At 35.1% G+C, this 19,738-nt stretch overlaps 1 long non-coding RNA gene across 1 annotated transcript in view; it reads right to left on the reverse strand.

The window, feature by feature from the left end:
* Positions 1 to 9,987: 9,987 nt before the first annotated feature.
* LOC125184478 (uncharacterized) overlaps positions 9,988 to 19,738 on the reverse strand; it is a 36,638-nt gene continuing 26,887 nt past the window's right edge. Inside the window, exons 2-4 of the long non-coding RNA XR_007168560.2 lie at positions 16,788 to 16,880; positions 12,042 to 12,584; positions 9,988 to 10,758 (exon numbers count right to left, since the gene is read on the reverse strand). This is a non-coding gene — a long non-coding RNA (uncharacterized lncRNA). The remainder of the gene's footprint in view (positions 10,759 to 12,041; positions 12,585 to 16,787; positions 16,881 to 19,738) is intronic.

Here is a 19,738-nt window from a genome sequence, read left to right on the forward strand (position 1 = left end):
AAGGGAAGGGAAGGGAAGGGAAGGGAAGGGAAGGGAAGGGAAGGGAGGGAAGGGAAGGGAAGGGAAGGGAAGGGAAGGGAAGGGAAGGGAAGGGAAGGGAAGGGAAGGGAAGGGAAGGAAGGGAAGGGAAGGGAAGGAAGGGAAGGGAAGGGAAGGGAAGGGAAGGGAAGGGAAGGGAAGGGAAGGGAAGGGAAGGGAAGGAAGGGAAGGAAAGGGAAAGGAAAAAGGAAAGGAAAGGAAAGGAAAGGAAAGGAAAGGAAAGGAAAGGAAAGGAAAGGAAAGGAAAGGAAAGGAAAGGAAAGGAAAGGAAAGGAAAGGAAAGGAAAGGAAAGGAAAGGAAAGGAAAGGAAAGGAAAGGAAAGGAAAGGAAAGGAAAGGAAAGGAAAGGAAAGGAAAGGAAAGGAAAGGAAAGGAAAGGAAAGGAAAGGAAAGGAAAGGAAAGGAAAGGAAAGGAAAGGAAAGGAAAGGAAAGGAAAGGAAAGGAAAGGAAAGGAAAGGAAAGGAAAGGAAAGGAAAGGAGGGAGGAAGATATATCTGAGAAAATATATTTCTTAGGATTGATGACAGACCCAGTAGCCAATTTGGAAACCTTCGCCAAGCAAAACCTCAGCTGGTTTTCAGTGGTGTTTTGCTTGCATAGATCCCAAACAGTCTGATCCTGACGCATGCTGAGCACATCTGCTAAGGTGCTGAGTGCAGTCAATTACAGTCAGCCCACCTGCCAAAGCCACCCTCAGTTCTGGTATAGAAAAGGTTGGCTCAGGTCATGTTCATGCCTACTTCCAGCCCAGCTGGGGAGTACTTGAACTCATTGCTATACCACAGATACGACAAGTTGTTTCAACATAGCAACAATAACTACACAATGTACAGCTCCATGTGGTAGTTGTAATTGCCTGGAAGATTAGTGTTAATTCTTAACACCTTCATTTTATATTCAATTATCACACCTTATTTGTAGGACTTAGTCTCTGTATTTATATGTTATCAAGCTGTAAGCTTTGAAATAACAAGGATTTCATTAACACCTAAATTGTACCATCGAATTCTCCTCCATACATTTGTTGCCTTTACTGAGAGCTGTGATGTATGATGCAACTACACTATTTAGTGGGGGCTTTTGGCTTTTTTTTTTTCTTCTTCTCAAATTCATTATTACTTTCGAAAAGCACAACATAATATGCAAACAGGTTTGCTTACAGTTATAGCAATGCATATCAAAACTTGTTCTAGTTTAACTGCTTAGATATGTGCATTTGTGTAATGTCTCTTCAGGCAGCTCTAGGACTCTGACAGATGGTAAGTCTGACACACAGCTCTGTGAGTAAAAACTCAGCTTTGCCAAGGGGAGGGAAGGGAAAACTGAGAGGGAGTGAACTGAAATGCAACTTGTCAGCTCTGGAAGGCAAGTGATATCTTTTCTCATTTCATATTAATTGCTTCATTACTAGGAATCTCTGATGAATTGATTTAGAACTCTTACCCTAGGGTATCCGTTCATATTTACATGGTTTGATGCACATTATTAAAGCTACCTGCTAGGTTTTAATACTAGTGTTTTATTTTAATACAAACTGTCAAAAGCAGATGCATAACAAACAAAAAATACTCTTTCCTAACTTGTACAGAAATGTTATAGCCTAATTTTAATAGTCAAATAGTATTAATTCTTGTGTACTCATAGTCCACAGCAATGCTCACAGAGCATACATGTCTATCTATAAGCAACACTGGAAAACAACCTTCCCTGCAAATAATTTCTTCCTCACCATGCTATCAGGAGGACTACATATTCTACAGCTGCAAAATGTTCCCAGATGTCTGATGTTAATCTACAATGTACCTCAGAGGAACTTTAATGAAATCAGTACTTACTTCCTCAGGAGATTAACACCTTCAAAGCACTGACATCATTTAATATATTTAAGTTGCTTGATATGACAGATAACAGTAGATTCAGCTGTTTCGAGAAGGAAAAGCCTTTTTTTTTTTTTTTCTGTGTGTGTGTGTATGTGTGTGTGTGTAATGACGCTTGTCACATGGCAGAGAGCAGGGATTACTGAAAGCAGCAGCTATGGTACAGCCCTAAGGGCTTAAAGAATATATTTTTTTTAACATTCAAATCCTTTACAAATCTGATCTAATAAAGTCCCTAGCATGGACAAAGGAAGCAGCATTATAAATCCATATGAAATGTCAAGAACTATAAGGCAAGTATGTTAAATGATGTCCTAGACACTGGATTAGAACTGAGTCAATACTACCGGTTTCCAGACCTGTGGTCTACTACTATTTTTCAGTTAGTGACCCTGATGGAGGGGTGGTCTATGAACATATTCTGAGTAATCTATGAAAGGAGACCAGAAAAAGCTAGTTAATTTGTATTATTCAGCAATGTGGACAGGTGACAACTCTAAAAGAGTCCTCACCTTTCTTGAAAAATGTAAGAATACAGTTTGAAACAAAAGTTTGCTCTCTTGTCTTGAAATCTACTAGGAGCTGTTTTTGATAACAAAAATCTGCAAGAAAAAATATCTCCACAATTAATTGTTCTGTATCCTTTTGACAAGTCATGTGCTCAAATCTATCATCCTATATGCTCGACACACTGCTTAGATGATAATACAGTTTGTGACTCTTGAGCAAGAGTCTCCAGTCTTTTTTCATCATGGTTTCATTGTTGCCCATTGTACCAAGAATTAACAGCCCAAAGTAACAAGATTAACAGGACAGAGCCATAGAATTTATTTGTTTGAGACTGTACTGAAATTCATATGCCATAAAAGATGGAAAGAAGGATACTTGCAGTGTTAGTGGAAGAGTAGGTGGTTTAGAATGAAGAATTATATGAAATAGGGATATCTGATTATGTGACAGGGACAAATATCCAAGATTTCAGAAGGAAGCCAGTGACTGGTCAACTATACATTGAACTGGTCAACAGCACTCAATACAAAAAGGGGCAAAACAGCCTCACCTCCTGCATTATTTGTATGTAATCAAAGCACTGTAAGCTAGGGGTGAATCAGTACAATTTTTCATGACATTTGCTTTCCCTTTTCATGGTGACAGCCCCAGCACTAAGAGGATACAGTCTGTGTCTAGTTCTGCTTTCTGTTGCAATGCTACAGACAAATAAAAATAAATAATTGCAAGCAAATCCTGAATTCCACCTCTTAGTGAGCTGCTCACAACCTACAGAATAAAAGCAAAATATAAATGAATACACAATAGTTCTGTAAGATACATGTCTTATCTCATATAGAGTAGTTAACATTCACATTTCCAGACAAAACATTTATGATGCATGGTCTGTAATCTTTGTAAAATAGATCTTCAGAACAAATCTAGTTTAATATAAAACCCCTCCCTCCGACAGCAAATCACAAGTTATATTTTCTTTTTATGCCAATTATTTGTGGAACATCTAATTCTTCTAAAAATTGGTACAGCCACATGATTAGTCAGTGAACATTAAATATAAACGATCTCTTTGTAAAGAAGTACTCTCTAATCTAATGGTCTACTGGTTACAACTACATCAAATTAATATGCCCTGCAACAATATACATTATCAACTATACAGTGTGACAACATGCATTTTAATTGCTTTGACTTATTTTAGGTGGGTGAGTTTCTTGTTTGTGCACATATGGCTCTAATTTAGTTTATTTTTTAAAGCAGTTAGTTTTCACAGTTTTTCTTCAAGCTCTTTTAATTAGTTAAGAGACAGGTGATTCTTGGCTAGTCTTGGCTAGGGCATGCTTGGTGTCATTGACACTAACTAGGAGGCACCAAATAAAATTCTTGCAAACCACAACTTCCAGCATAGACTACAGAGTTTTGGAAATACTCTGACACACTCCATCATTACAGACGAAACATAGCTATAACAATGATTCATTAAAAGCAATGAAACAACAGAGATTTACTGTTGACTGAATGCATTATTTCTCTTTGTTCAACCTTCTACTCCTTTTTTCTAGCTTATATATTTCAACTATCAGTTGGGGAAGTGGGGTGATTTCCTTACTAATATTTTTATATCACAACCATACATGAGGAGCTGCAGTCTCCTCTGGATCTCAGCCAACAACACTGCAAATGTAGGTAGTAAGAATGGCACTTTTCACATGCCTAAAAAGCCCCTATTGCTAAACAGCTGACTGTAGATTTAGCTTCTATGCATCTCATGCAGATACTAATATATATCAGAGCCAATCAAAACCACTGATTATGGTTTCGTATATAAGAACACATTGCACATATAATATGTGCCATGTGAGGAAATATACTATGCTGGAGTCCAGGATTAACAGTTTTCCTACTTTTATCTATTGTTCAACCCAAAATGTTCAGGATCTCTTTCCAAAATTAATCAAACAGGAAAAATAGAATTCACAAAGTGTTAGTTTCACTATTTTCATCCCAGGACAGGACTGCTTTCCTAAGTGTTAAGGATTCTAATTTTAAATATGCAGGATATTTTTATGCCACTGTCTCCCATGGTTATTTCCTCAGCCCAGATGAACGATTTGCTACTTTGCCTGAACACCCTTTTAAACTTGAACTATTTTAAATTGCAAGACATCTTCTCTTAGGCTTAAATAACTATCTGCTTTGCTGTTTAATCAGATGTTCACACCTATTTTAGATTAACCAATGCATATTTAATGCATCTAAGCCTCCTTGTAAACTAATTCTCTAATTCTTCCTAATCTAAGTATAATTAGCCACTGATTACAATTACATCCAATTAATTAATCTTTAACAACTACACATCATGAATTATGTTCTAGGAAATATGTGATAATATTCACTCTAATTGAGTGGGCATATTGATTTCATGTGTGTAACTGTGTAGCTGTGTTTTCTTCCCCCTTCTCTCCCCACTACCCCCTTACGTTTTTTTTAAACAAAGTCAGTTCTTACATAAATTATTGCTGAATTCTGGAGTCTGACAGCTTCCATTATTCAATATGAGAAGGATATATAGAACAATGTCAGATGCAAATTCACTTCAGGGATGAATCTACAAATTCACATCTGCTGTCAATTACACTGCTGTTATCTGCATGCTGGCAATTTTTCTGAGACACTTGAAAGAAACTACCGTCTAACTGTGCATAAAAACCCTTCACTCACACTTCAGAAAAAATGACCTAGGAGTGAAAGTTTTTCTATTTTTTTTCCTAAGATGTCAAGTTTACACTCCTGCATGTTTTCATGTTTCCATGAAAGAAGACCAGGAAAAGCTAGTTAATTTAGAGTGCAACTCTACTTTGATCTACAGATTCATTAAAGTGTTAAAATAATGTATTTCCAGCGTGTATTTTCAAAACTATATTCTTTGGAATAAACTCACAGCCTGTTCTCTCTCTCTCTCTCTTTCACACACTCTCTCTCTCATTTTCTGCTAAGAACTTTAACTGATAAACAATATTTTAAATTCACATAGACCTACAGATATAAGTAATATTTTGTCTAAAAACCACCTAAGGTAGACTCAAAAAAATAATTTTATTCTTTAACTTATGATTGAATAAGGTAATTCCAGCTGAAATGCAAATATGCAGCAGCATACACAGCAATATTTATGAATTATGTATTTTGTATATATATACGGTGTATGTGAGAGTTGTAATGCAGGGTCATTTTCAATGAGTTTGTAAAGGATGTTCTAAGTCTTTCAAAGGACAAAATTTAATCCTCCTCAGGTTAATGATGGGCAAGTTTCTTTCCTAGAAATAATTTAATATTGAGATAAATTTAATATGAGATGAAGCTGAAGGTGCCCAGACCATAATGACACCCCAAACATACAGTTTTAAAGATGGCAAAAAGAAAGACAATATAAATTTCAGCCACCTCTGCATGAACAATGAGGAGCAAACATGTAATACAACTATCAAACAAGAGCCAGCTCACTGAATTTATGCTGATTACTCTTCTGCCTGAAAAAATGCTTGCAGCCAGAGACAGCTCAAGATCAAAATTACTCCATGAAATTTATATACAGCCAAAAAAAGCAGCAACTAGTAGTTCCAACACCATGTAAGATATTAACAAACACATTGAAAATATACAAACATGAATTTGCAAAGCTGAAAAGCAGCAGAACAATGAAAGTGTTGAAGTTTTATAGTGCTTTAGAGAAATTTGCCCAGCAGATGAACTCTGAGGCTTAGCTGGGCAAATTTACTATGTGAACTGTGCACCGAGGATTCAAAAGACTGGCATTTATCATTCCAGGAAATCTTAATACAGGACTTGGAAAACATTCAGTACAGAGTTTAAAACACACACAAAACACCAACAAAACACTTCGCTAATTGGGCATTAAAACCAGTTACAGAGTTTCACTGAAACCAGAAAGGGGTATATTTGAAGTTTTCACTATCACAGGAATTTCAACTACTATAGTCTAGTGCATTCAGTTATGTTACAATCTAAGGCCTAAAGGCCTAAAGTTTCAATCCGAATGTTAAGTATTAAAAGGATAAAGCCAACTTGTGAAAGAGCTGAAATTGAATTTAAGATAATGCCATGAATACACTTCACCTAACACTTAGAATTGCATGAAAGAGCATTTTGATAATTAGTAGAAACTGCAAGTTCAGAAGACATACAATCTAGTTCACAACAAAGTATTTGATATTTGATGATCACTGCATGAGAAACAGCACTCCAAAACCAACTAACAATAGTTTAAGTGTCAACTAGGACAGATCTGTACATCTTGAAGTTTTATGAGGACTAAAGCATATTCTTCAATGGCAGAAGAATATCTGAACACCAAACTGAGTAATAACATATGCAGTTAAGCACTGTGGAATAACGAAGTGGATGAACTACAGCCACATAGAGACCAAAAAGAAAAAATAAATGTTCTATTAAGCACTTAGGAGTTTAAGCCACTAAGAATGCTAATTAACCCCCAATGTATGGTAGATTGAAGTGAACTGTTTACCCAGAATTACACAGTGTCTGTTATGGGCCAATGACGTTTTTTATCAACTTTCTTAACTGCAAACAGGATCATCATAAGCACCAGACTGAATGAATCAACACAGAATGATTTCAGTCTTCCTTCTACACATGGTAATATTTTCAGAGTAATATTATAAAAACTTACTATAAAAAAACAACATTTGTGGTAAGATTTGAACCATGTAGCTCAACCTGATTAAATATACCTTTTTCTACATTGAATAGAAATACGAAACATTAGATAGGTAAAAAATGTATAACCATCATCTGCAAATGAACACTATAATTTTAAGCTCCTATTTCTGTTACTAGTTTTTGAAGGAACTATCAACTTATTCTTTCGTAGATAACAGATGAGCAACTGCTCATGGTACAAGAAATCCCCTTTATGTTAGGACCACGTTAATGCAAACATTGTCACTAGGAGGGGAGCTCTGTGGGCTGCCAAGAAGAGATGGAGAAGGAATTTCTTAAAAATCAGCACTTGACCAAGTGAGGAGGAAGGGAACAAGGAATTCATACAGTGTGAGGTCCTGAATTTTCAAGGCCTCTCAGAACAGGTGGTCTTAATAAAATAATACTAAATAACAATGGCCAGGATATCAAATGGTCATCCAATCCATCCTCCATGCTTCCCTTTTCTTCACAGTGATAAGAATTCGAGGGAAAGTATATTTCCATAAACATGAGAAGCACATATTCTTCTAAGTTTTTGATATCCAACCAACTATACAGAACAGCAAGTGAGGAGACAGAGTGAAGTCAGTCTCTAGCCACCCTCCGCATACCTTTCTAGTCACAGAGAAATCCAGAGAGCAAGCCAGCCTTTGATAACCTTATGCAGGGATGGAGGCAAGGGAGAAAAATTGTTTATTTCACATAACCCAGACAGGCTGTGTCAAATAATAAATCAAATCATAAATCAAGCACTTGCAGAAATGTGTGTCTGATTTGTATTAAAAAGCAACTATTCTTAACTGTTATGGGTAATAAATGTAATATGAATAAGCATCATGTCTCAGTCTAATAAATTCACAGTCCATGGTGCATATATTCAAAACAAAACAAAACAAAAAGAGGAAATTTAGAAAAAATATCTATTTTGAAATTTAGAAATCGATAAAAAAAATTCCAAGACTTTCTAAATAAAATATTTACTTCCTTTTTTGGTGGATCTTTTCCTCAAAAGGACATATAAAAATTAGTCCTTTTTTTTTTGTTTGTTTAATCTGATGAGATTGAACAAAAAAAAAAAAAAGGTTTTCTAGTTTCAGTCAACATACAGCAATTCAAAAGGTATTCGTTCATATACTTTTTTATATGTTGGGTACATTCAGTCAGCACATTCAAAATGAAGCAGTCCTTTCTCTGTCTGCAAATATTGTAGCAGTAAGCACCTGAATAAAAAAATCCCTTACATATAATACTTATATTTTTCTGCTATGTTCTATTTTATGCCTCATTATTTAAACTTTTAAGCATGATTTTCATGCATTTTTTTGTCTTTTTTTTTTTTTTTTTTTTTTAAGCTATTAGGAGAGAAAAGCTTTATAACTGTAGAGATAAATGTAACCAGCAGACTCTTCTTGGAACAGACTTCTTACAAGAATCAAAAGTGTAGTAAAAAGAAGTAAAGTTGTTGATCAGAAATAAAAGAACAACCATGAGAGACATATGGGACTATATAACTATACAACACAAGTCTGTTTCACTACCTGTCTCTCCCATTCATACCAGAAAATAAAAATCCCAATTAGAATTAAAAAGTCGTATATTTATTGTCAGTGAGAAAAATATGACAAAACAGATATTCTCCTGTAAGCCAGAAAATAATTTTTTTCATTCTTGATCACAAGCATTCTCTCTTCAAGTAACTTGTCTGATAAGGGTTATTTTCCTAACAGCATTTACATTTATGTGTTTCTAGTCAGATTTAGTAGTGCTTATGCAGTACCACCAGCTGAATCTACTTGCTCAAAAATATGAAGAAATCATTAATAATCAAACCCTTAATGCACATTAGGCATTGCATTTACTGTTTGTTCCCTGGGCTGATTTACAATGAAACCATAGGAATCATTACTAACATATAAAAACACAGACACTTGCCCTTACTGCCAGATATTATCTGCTTAAATATGCACCAAGATTCCTTCTGAATCTAGTTATTTTATGCAGGTCAGACAGTCTCAAAAATACTATTTTCTCTGTAAGAGGTAACACACAGCACCACTTCACTCTAATAGTTTTAGTGGGCTGCAGGTCAGATGGCTGTGGAGCACGTAGTAAATTATGTCTAGGCTTACAGTGTAAGAATTTTTGTTTTGTATTGACTGCAATACCTGTTAAAGCCACACAGGATAACACTGCAAAAAAAATAAAAATAAAAATAAAGCAATAAAAAGGTATCAGAACAGCTTTAGACCTCTTTGAATACTGAGTAAAAAACAAAACAAAACAAAAAGTTTATTTTAAAAAATAATCTAAATTAATTACTCCAGCAGAAATACATTAACAATAATGTAGTGGAGGACTTGTTAGTATTAGGACAGAGGTTGGACTAGGTGATCTTGGAGGTCTCTTCCAACCTAGATGATTCTGTGATTCTGTGATTCTGTAATTAAAATAAAAATAAAAATTGCTTAGCCTGTATGGGTGATAATTCATTTAAAGACCATAGAATCATAGAATAATAGAATCATAGAATGGCTTGGGTTGGAAGGGACCATAAAGATCATCCAACTCAGCTTGGTGTCATCTGCAAACTTGCTGAGAGTGCACTCAGTCCCACTGTCTATGCCATTGATGAAGATATTGAAAAGCACCGGTCCCAAGAAAGATCCATGAGTGACACCGCTCATCACTGGCCTCCACCTGGACACAGAACCATTGATCACGACCCTCTGGGTGCTGCCATTGAGCCAATTCCTCATCAACCAGACGGTCCACTCTTTAAATCAATATCATTCCAATTTGGACATTAGGGTGTCATGTGGGACTGTGTCAAAAGCCTTGCAGAAGTCCAAGTAGATGACATTGATTGGTTTTCCCTTGTCAACTGATGCAGTCACTCCATCATAGAAGGCCACCAGATTGGTCAGGCATGATTTGCCTTTGTTGAAGCCATGCTGGCTGTCCCAGATCATCTCCTTGTCTTGCACTAACATTACCTCCAGGAAGATTTGTTCCATGATCTTCCCAGGCAGGAAGTGAGGCTCACCGGTCCGTAGTTCCCTGGGTCTTCCTTTCTACCCTTTTTGAAAATGGGAGTGATGTTTCCCTTTTAACAGTCACGGGGAGGGGAGGGGGGGAGGGGGGCTTTTTGTTTCAAACCTGCTCAAACCAGTCATTCAGAACAAGTGGTGTATTCACAAGCCTTGTAATATGACTGAGACTGAAACCAAGGCCTTAACACTCAAAAGCTACCTCAACATTTTTCTTCTAGTATTTCTGGGACTGCTCAAGAAGCTGTCTATCTATCTGACTTGTCCATTTCTCAAAGGTGGGCTAAGTTCTACATAAATCAGGAGAAAATAAAATGTGAGGAAAGGCTTCCTATGGAGGATTCCTCTTGAGAAGGTTTAAAACATCATACTAGTTGATCCAAGCTACCATCAATTTTTAAAAAACAGTATCTCAGGACAAATATCTAGTCTTATGCTTGCTTCTTCAAAAAGAAAGTGATCTTGGTGCATCTTGTTGCAAGCCCAGTCCTGGGGCTTTAGCCTTTCTTCTTACCTGCTATGCTATTTTGAACCTGAAAAGGTCCTGGAGAAAAAAAAAAAAAAAAAAGTAAAAAAAAAAAGTTATATCATTCTCCAAAGGAAGAAAAGGTGAATAGGAAATGCAGAGTTAAATATAAGCCACCCTCTAAGAGCACTGAGGGAATCCAGTGGAGGCAAAGGGGAGGCAGACATCAGGAGAAGTTTGGATATAATTAGATGGGACAGGGAGAAAGTCAAATATATTTGACCAGACCTTACAGAGAAAGCATCACTGACATATGGCCTAGATTAACGTTAACTGGGACTAAGAGAGTAAGATAAGAATTTCCAGGACTTGCAGTCAAAGATCACAACACTTTTTAAAGGAAAATTCTCCTTAAAACTTCTGTCATTGAATATATATACATATATATATATTAAAAAAAAAAAAAAAAGAGTATGATGCTGAAATACTGATTATTGAAATAATTATGGGGAATGTTCAAGGTTGGTGCTGGTAACAGAGGAATTGTTGACCTTTTGTTGTATGACTTAAGTCTACATTGGATATTTCTTTCCATACATCTCCAATGAAACATACGTAAGGTTTAATTTCTGTTATGAATACTTAACAATATGTACCAGAGTATTATGATGATTGTATAAAAAATTATCTCAAAAATATTTTATTGTCCATATTTAAAGGAGTTACATATATACCTTAATCGGGCTTGTAGCTGTTAACAAAAGTACACAAAATATAACCTGGATATCCATGTTCTTAAGAGATGCCCAGGTATAATCATGATTAGAGCTAGATAGTTATGTAAATAGCAAACATGGTTGCACGTAAATAATTATCCTCTTCCAGAACAGAAATATTGAGAGATCATTTATAGTTAAGATGTGGAGTATGAGATACTAGAAAAAAAATTACCATGTAAAACTTAATTTTCAGTAGAATTATCTGAGAATTAAACTAGTATAACAGTCACTCAAATTCCAGATCCTATTTTTTTCTATATCTCTTTTGTCCATGAATTAAACAATTTCACAACAGAGGGTCCTCTTACTTTCAAAAAACCTACTGATACAGTATGAACTCCTGATGTGTTATTAGTGTTCTTCATCTGCATATTTACTTAATATCATAACTTGTTTCATCCAGGTATTATAATAAAATTTTATTACTACACCAGTCATGGAATTCAGGCAATCACCTGCAGCTATGCCAGGAAGTAACTTTTGAAAGCATTCAATGTTATATTTTCTGTCCTTCATTTTCAAATTCCTTTCTTCAGTTTTATCTTCAGCCAGCCTACAATTGGCTTCAGAACTTCTACTCACCTTCTTGCATGCTTATATCCAATGTGTATCTTCTAGCTGCCTTCTTTTTCCTGGTGTTTTGCTTTGTTCTGTTTTTCTTTTTCTTCTATTTATTGATCCAGTTCTCATCTTTTTGTTTCTTTTACATTTCTTAACAATTTCTGTACAGTGTCACTTTAGTCAGTCTTTCAACATTTCAAAGTTATCTTCTTTTTGTTTCAGGATATATATGGATTAACATTTCTTATTTTTAAGTTTCTTCTGTATGGGTATTTTGCCTTCTTTTTCTCTAGGTAATTATTCTTTCCTAAAAGTGCTTCATCCATCCAATATTCCCATTTACAAACAAATAAAGTTGAAAAATCCAAAAATCCATCTAAATTCTTGTTTTTCCAAATCACTGTCTAGGGAAAAAAAAAAAAAAAAAAAAAAAGAGAGAGAGAGAGAATAATAAAAATAAAAAAAAGTTTTCTTTCTTCTCTGTGGCTAGATATCCAGTTTTGTCCAGATGGATGAACGTCATTCCAAATCTGTACCAGTATAAAACCAGGTATCTAGAAGTATCTGTGATGGAAGAAGAGAACAAATGTAATATCCCATATGACTTTATTCATTTTGTGATAGGCTGCTCTAAGTCTGGTCTGGTCATCAGTCTCTCTATTTTGTAAGCAAATAATAAGGTTCTGATCCCAAGTAAGACCAGACCACTAATCAGACCAGATCGTACAACTAATTCACTTGGAACAAAATTAAAGTCTCTCCCATTCTCCACAGTTCTTGTCCTACCTGTAGGATAAGAAAGAGAAGATTTATCTCCAGTATTTATCTCCTGATTCATTTACCCCATATTCCAGCAGTCAAAACTGCTACATAATTTTCCAATTAGTATACTTTGTTGAAATTTGGGGGATAAAGTATTTTTTCTTTACATATATAAATCTACTGTAAAGTCTACTAGACACTCTGTTGACATATATACCATCTCATTCCTAGGCATTTTCATTTCCCATGTGAAACTCAAGAAACTAGAACTTTTTCAACCTTTTCTTCTGCTTCACTCTCACACTTTCTACCAAACATGGATCCTTTACACTATCTTTAGACTTGACTGCAATACAACTCAATGTAAAAGTAGCCGATGAGCTATAAGTTATTTGTTTTAACAGTAACAGAAACAACACTATATTCTACATCCAACTTGGGTTCTTTTTTTTTAAAGTCTACGAACTAACAATACATGACCTAAAGTCATGATAATACACCTCGTATATTTACCACTAAGGTTAAATATTAAATTTAAAACATTGTTCTCATTGACATCACTTTTAAGAATTAGAAAACACAAAACAGGCAATTCCAAGTGCCTTATATGACTTCCAATTTTACATTTCAACAATCATCATAGTATTACTAAGTTTAGATTTATCTGTTCCAGGAAAGGCCTAAAAGATTATGATGCAGGATCTGTTTACTGACTGAAATAATAAAATTACTGGATTACTAGGTAGGAATCAGTATCCTTGCATGAAGAAAAACACTCTCTTCTTCTGATTCCAAGTCTGCTCAACTCTGTTCTAGACTGGAAATACATTAAAGCATGGCTACTTCCCATGGCTAGGCAGTATAATTAGTTACTAGGCAGTTCTAATATCTACCTCAATATTTTCATTCCAATATTTTCATTCAGTTGTTGAGCCCTAAGAGTCTCTATCCCAGTTATTTATGTGAGTGTGAGACAAAAGCAAAATCTCCAAAGAAAAGGATAAGACTCATAACTAGCTATTCAGGTCTACCTCTAGTGCAGGTAAGGATCTTCCTCTTTTCAAACTCATATTTAAAAAAGAAAAAAAAAAGTTAAGCACATAATTGTTTTACATTTAAATATTCATGCTACATATGGTCTTGTATCACCAATATGATCTTTTATTATAACAATTATTTGTGTTCTTGCTCAATGTTATGCAAAACTAGATTTCAGGTCTTTATCTAAAATCTCGGTTGAATAAAACAGGTAACCTGCAGAGAGTTTTAACCATCCAGCTCTTGTATAGGCTTTCAATGTCCAATGATTTCTGTGGTATCAGGATTTAAATATATTTAGGGATCTGTATCTTAGTCTCACAGTATCACCACTGTTTGCCAATTATAGAATGCTGCCCAAAATGACAGGGGAGACACAAGAATTACTAGGCACACACATGATATTTCTTTGATAAAAGCTTTTTTTTTTCCTTCTAGATTGATACAAGAAATCACTAGATTTCCATGGGAAACCAGTCCTTTTGCAACAGTCTCTGGAGAAAACAAAATCTCTATTGACAAGTAACATTTGCTCTTTTCCATAGGAAATACACTTCAACATGATTCTGATTACATCTTTGTCAGTACACTTACAGCTGTTGACAAACATACTGACTGTATGGTTCATTGTCCTAGCAAACACACTGGAAAATGAGCCAACAGTTTCTAGAACAACAACAAAATATACATATACATATATATATATATATGTATGACTAGGGTGGGACAAGTTCTCAAGTCCATAGTAATCCATATGCATGCAAAATGGTACAGATGAAAAGATGAAAAGTTTGTTCTGTATTCTCACTCTCAGCAAAAAACAAATGCAAAAGGTTTTTTTGAAATACACAGTGTGTTCAAGATAAAGATTCTAAAAGAAAGCACCACGTTGTCAGAGTGATTAAGAATGGTTTCATCAGAGCCTCCCAGAGTCCAAGCTCTATGACAGCCACAGATCCATTATAATTTGAATTTCACTGTTGTTTCCTGAGAAAAAGGAGATGATCAATTTCAACCTGCAATTTTCTTCAAGTACCTGGAGATTTCCTCTATACCTCTCAAAAACAAGCAAGAATAAAAGTAGGGGGGATGCTAAGGAAACTTTTTCTTAAAACTTTATTATTGGAAGGTTTCATCAGGAGCAGTGACTTTTACTCTCACCATTTCCATTCATTCTGGTCTCAAATTCATATTTCTTATCCTTCAGTTATTCTGTTTTAGTCAAGTTTTACACTTACCTACTATCCTGCCCCTGGGCAACCATTTCAAGGCTCACAACACTTTAAGCTTTGACTGGTTGTACAGTCTTGGGTAGGGTCAAAGTCCATATTTGCACTTCTGACCCCTCCAAGGTGAAAGGTCTCCAACTCATTTTCTTTAATTCATTTTATATTAAGACTGCGTCTCAGCATGTCTCTTGAAGCTAGTCAGACCTACACACCACACTGATTGCTGCTATGTAGTAAAAAGCACATTTCCTTTATATCTGGCTATCTTGTGGCCAGAAAAGTGACGATCTTACCCTAAACATTATACCATGTCAAAGTGACTAGCAGGCCATTTTTGACCGTTCAGCACCAGAAGTCTCTTTTTGAAGAGTTCTGTCTCAAAGAGACAGGAAAGGAGAGAGTCTGGATACCATGCCCTTAAAAAACAGACAACAGATATCAGAGAAGCTCATTTTTGTCAGAAGGCAGGAATCAGATTCTGAAACTGGTGAGAGCATCCCAATGGACTAGTTCAGAGACATAAAGTTTTTTCTTGGTATAAGTACACCGTGAAAACTTCTATTGTTAAATTATTATTGTTTTATTGTATATTTAAGTTTATTCAAATGTAAAATTACTTTTTCCACTTCTCTATAAAATTGACTCAAAAAATAGTAGAAGAAACAATTTTATTTTTTTTTCTGTGCTGGTACCTTGGGTTAACTCAGCCACTAGCCAAGAAACCAGGCTATTTTTTGACTTATCTTCTTTACTGTGAGCTGGAAGATAAGACTACAGATGGTACAAAACAATCAAGAGGAGCAGATAAAATGGCAAAAGAACCATTCTTACAGGACCAGAGCATGAGTAATCTTTGGTTGCATCTTAGCTCTATGTCTGTAATGATCCTTCAGAATCCATCATAAACCTGTTCCAAGAATTAAGCAAAATTTGGTATAGGTTGGCTTTTTAGAGAGGATGGTTTTTCATCTTTGCAACATATTTACAGCACTGGATCTACAAGTAAAATCTTTAGAAAGATATTTGAATGTTCATATGTGATAGCCAAAATATCACACCACCTCAAAGACTGACGCTTTGACCCACACAATAGAAAAATCAGCACTTATTTTTCAGGATTACAGCTTGACTAATTTGTTTTCACCATTGATTTTAATATATATGACATCAAGAGATTTAATTCCCCCATGACAAGACAATCATTTTGAAATTATCATATTGAAAAATTTTAATATAAAACTAAATAGATTGTGGAAACTTCTCTGATCGTGATGAAAATAAAACAGATTAAGTAAATAAAGAGAAATTTAAAATGGAAAAATAGGGATATGATGACAAATAAAGATATTATTTTAAGCATATGATAAAATTTACTGAAATAAATAATACTATTGTGATAGTAGGATTGGATTAGTATACACCTATCTACTTCTAAAATTCAAATAATTCTCTTTCTTTAGTTTTATAATTCATAATTATTACTTTTTCATTGTAACTGTGCTTTACCATCTTACTTGGAATTAAATCAACAGAACACTTGATTCACAGATTCAGAACTCTAACAATGGCATTACTGTAGAGTTTAATTATTTTAATTCAGACTAGTTCACTCAGTATGCATCTATATAATCTCAGATCACCAATGAATAAAGACCTGATTTTATTCTATTAGCTTATAAATGAATCAAGTAAAAAAATATATATTTTCACATTCAAAGTGAATGACAGAGTAAATTACCAAGCACCATCACCATTTTTTTTTTCATCAAGCTTCACTTATAGCTGTTCTTGGATTTTATTCAGGTACAGAATTTGCATTTAGATTGCTCTCCTGGAGGAAAAACAAACAAACAAACAAACAAAAAGATGAAAAGAAACAACAGAAAACAACTTCTGTAATCCTGTGAGTTCTTTTAACCTTGATGCAACAATAATCACTATGATTGCATGTGACTGAAAACATTTTAACACATCAAGCTGCATTTCAGTATTCCCCTTTTAACTAATCCAAAGTTTTTACCTAGGAATATTATTTTACCCTTTTGTTATTCAAACTGAAAAAAAAATGACAATGGACAAGATATTTTATATTATGAAAAGCTAGATAATATTTCCTCCTATGTTAAATATATAATTATAAACAAATAAATTTATGGATTCAATGATAAGAGCAACATGTGACACTTACCTATCTTGAACATTTAAAGAATACTGGTTAACCAGAAGGTCTTACAATTACTGAAATGAAAACTGTTCAGGAGGAAGATACTACAAATCCATCGGAAATTTATATTGGCAATAAATGGCAGACTTACCATGCTTTAGTTTAATTCTTCAAATTTAGATATATTGTCAGCAATGTTAATAATGTCACCATATGATATTATAAATACAGTATACAATTTCTTCTAATCTCTGTAAACTCCCTATAACAACCTGTCATCCCATTTTTAGCAATAAAGAAAATCTGATTAAAGCTTGTTTTTTGGTTCATTAACTCAACATGAAATGTCCATCAATTAACTCTTCCCGTTACTTTTGAAAATATAAAAAAATCTCCTATTAAAAAGTTCTTCAGCCACCATGAAAATATCCAGCAGATTGCACTATACTTTTCTATGAATTCAAGGAATATGAGACACCTATACACAAGAAAACATTCAATTAAAAAAAAAAATTTAATTAATTAATTTTAATTAATTTGGAGATAGAATCTCTATAAAAAAAAAAGAATTAATTAATTAATTTTAATTAATTTGGAGATAGAATCTCTATTACTGCATGCAGTCTCTTGAGGGAGTGTTCATCCCATTTAGAGAGATAAGGGATTGATAATCTGTTAACAGACTGACCTAGGACTTCATACTAATGTAAATAAGCACAAATAAAATTCTACGATGCAATTAAATGAACTGTTGTTACAAGCCAAATGTAAAATGTGGCACTATGCATATCTGTGTACAGAAAGAGAAAAATGAGGCCTCCTCCAGAAATGTTGGCCATTAAAACTAACAAAGGGATTAATGCTATGAGGGAACATATATTCTTTAGAAGAACTGAGTCAGCACAGTCTTGCGTACTGCCTTAAAACTCGATTCAAAATCCATTGAAGTCAACAGTAAAACTTTGCCCTGAAATCTGTTTGATCTGGATTAACTCCAAAGGCTCCACCTAATCGCTGGGGCCCGCATGCGCCAGTGGCCTCCAGTTGCCCCGACCAGCCTATAGCCCTCCTCCTCTGCAACAACTTCCCCTGCTCCTGTCCTGGGGTTTGGCTGCTGTGTGGAAGGCCAGCTCTCATATGGGACATCCGAACCACCCTTGAATGCACTGCAGTAGGAGATGAGCTAAGCTGTCGGCAGGAGCTGTGGGTAAGGCATCATTTTTCTGGAGCACAGTGGCACTACACTAGGTGTAAGAGGGTGATCCAGTCTAGGATCATCCCCAAAATCCTGGAGATGACTGAAGAACAGCTGATGTGTATCAGGTAGACTCAAGGCTGGTCAGGACAGCTGGAGCCTACTGGCAACCCTGGGTCTTGGTGGCTATAACCTGTCAATACTAAGAACAGCATTTGAGGTGCATGCACCCCTCTTTTATATCCAGTGATTCAAAACAACGTGCTAAACAGTACGTTTAGTAGTCATTTACAATTGTTTGATTTAACTAGCATAAGCTTGCTATCCAAGTTAATGTTCTGACCATACCAACAGGAAACATTTTTTTCTAATTTTGTTAGGTGTAGAACAAAAGTCCAACAACCAAGAAGCTACCAGCCACCATGTCATTGATTTCAGGTTAAAAATATAACATTTGGTAACAGCTGTTCATTGTTTATTACTGCTTCTTTTCACTGTCATCAGAATGTTCCTTCATCATTGCATCCTGAGCACCAAAATGAAGAGAAAAGGTCTGTTGTACCTACCCAAAGGAATATTACAACAGAGGCTGAGTTAAATTTGACGATAAGTAAAATAGATCTTTTCAGATTGGGATAAAACTAGTTTGAACAGATGCCATGTGTTGCATTTGGCACAAGAGCATCCACAATACAGCTTGCTGAAAGTACTTCTCACACTCTCAACAGGAGAACATTTATCAGAAGTAGCAGTCACAGATTCTGAAAGTTATAAAGCTGTCAAGAAAATGCTAATTTAATCAAGTGCGGGTTTCTATAGGGTAGAAATTCACCATGATCTCAGTGTGAGTGCTTCAGCAGTAGACAGAACTAGCTGTATATTATACTGCACCTGAGATTCATCCTTCAAATAAAGCAACACTTAAGTACTGAATAAACAGAGCCATGGAGATCAATAAAGTGCATACGATAGCTGATGGGTGACAGTGACAAGGCTGCCCAATATTCTGAAATCTGATCTGCATTATATAGATTTAAAAAATGAACCTTAACAGGTGCCAAGGGCTTGCCTTCCACAGACATAATTCATAAGTAATTTTACTCAATTTTAGTTTAATCAGTAGTTTTTAAGTTCCAAAGCAGCAGTTCAGCTGTACTGGGGATTATATGCACCCTGGATACAAAATAATCTCAAGTACTGTAAGAATGGCTAAATATGGCCTGTATGAGTAAGGGCTAGTACAAACTAGGCCCTCTTGGCTGCTCACACAATCCTGCTCAAGGGAACCAGCTCAGGAGCCAAGGTATCCCTGTAGATCACACTTGCATGC

The sequence above is a fragment of the Anser cygnoides genome, chromosome 2 (genome assembly GCF_040182565.1).
Source record: "Anser cygnoides isolate HZ-2024a breed goose chromosome 2, Taihu_goose_T2T_genome, whole genome shotgun sequence".
NCBI classification, from domain to species: Eukaryota; Metazoa; Chordata; class Aves; order Anseriformes; family Anatidae; genus Anser; species Anser cygnoides.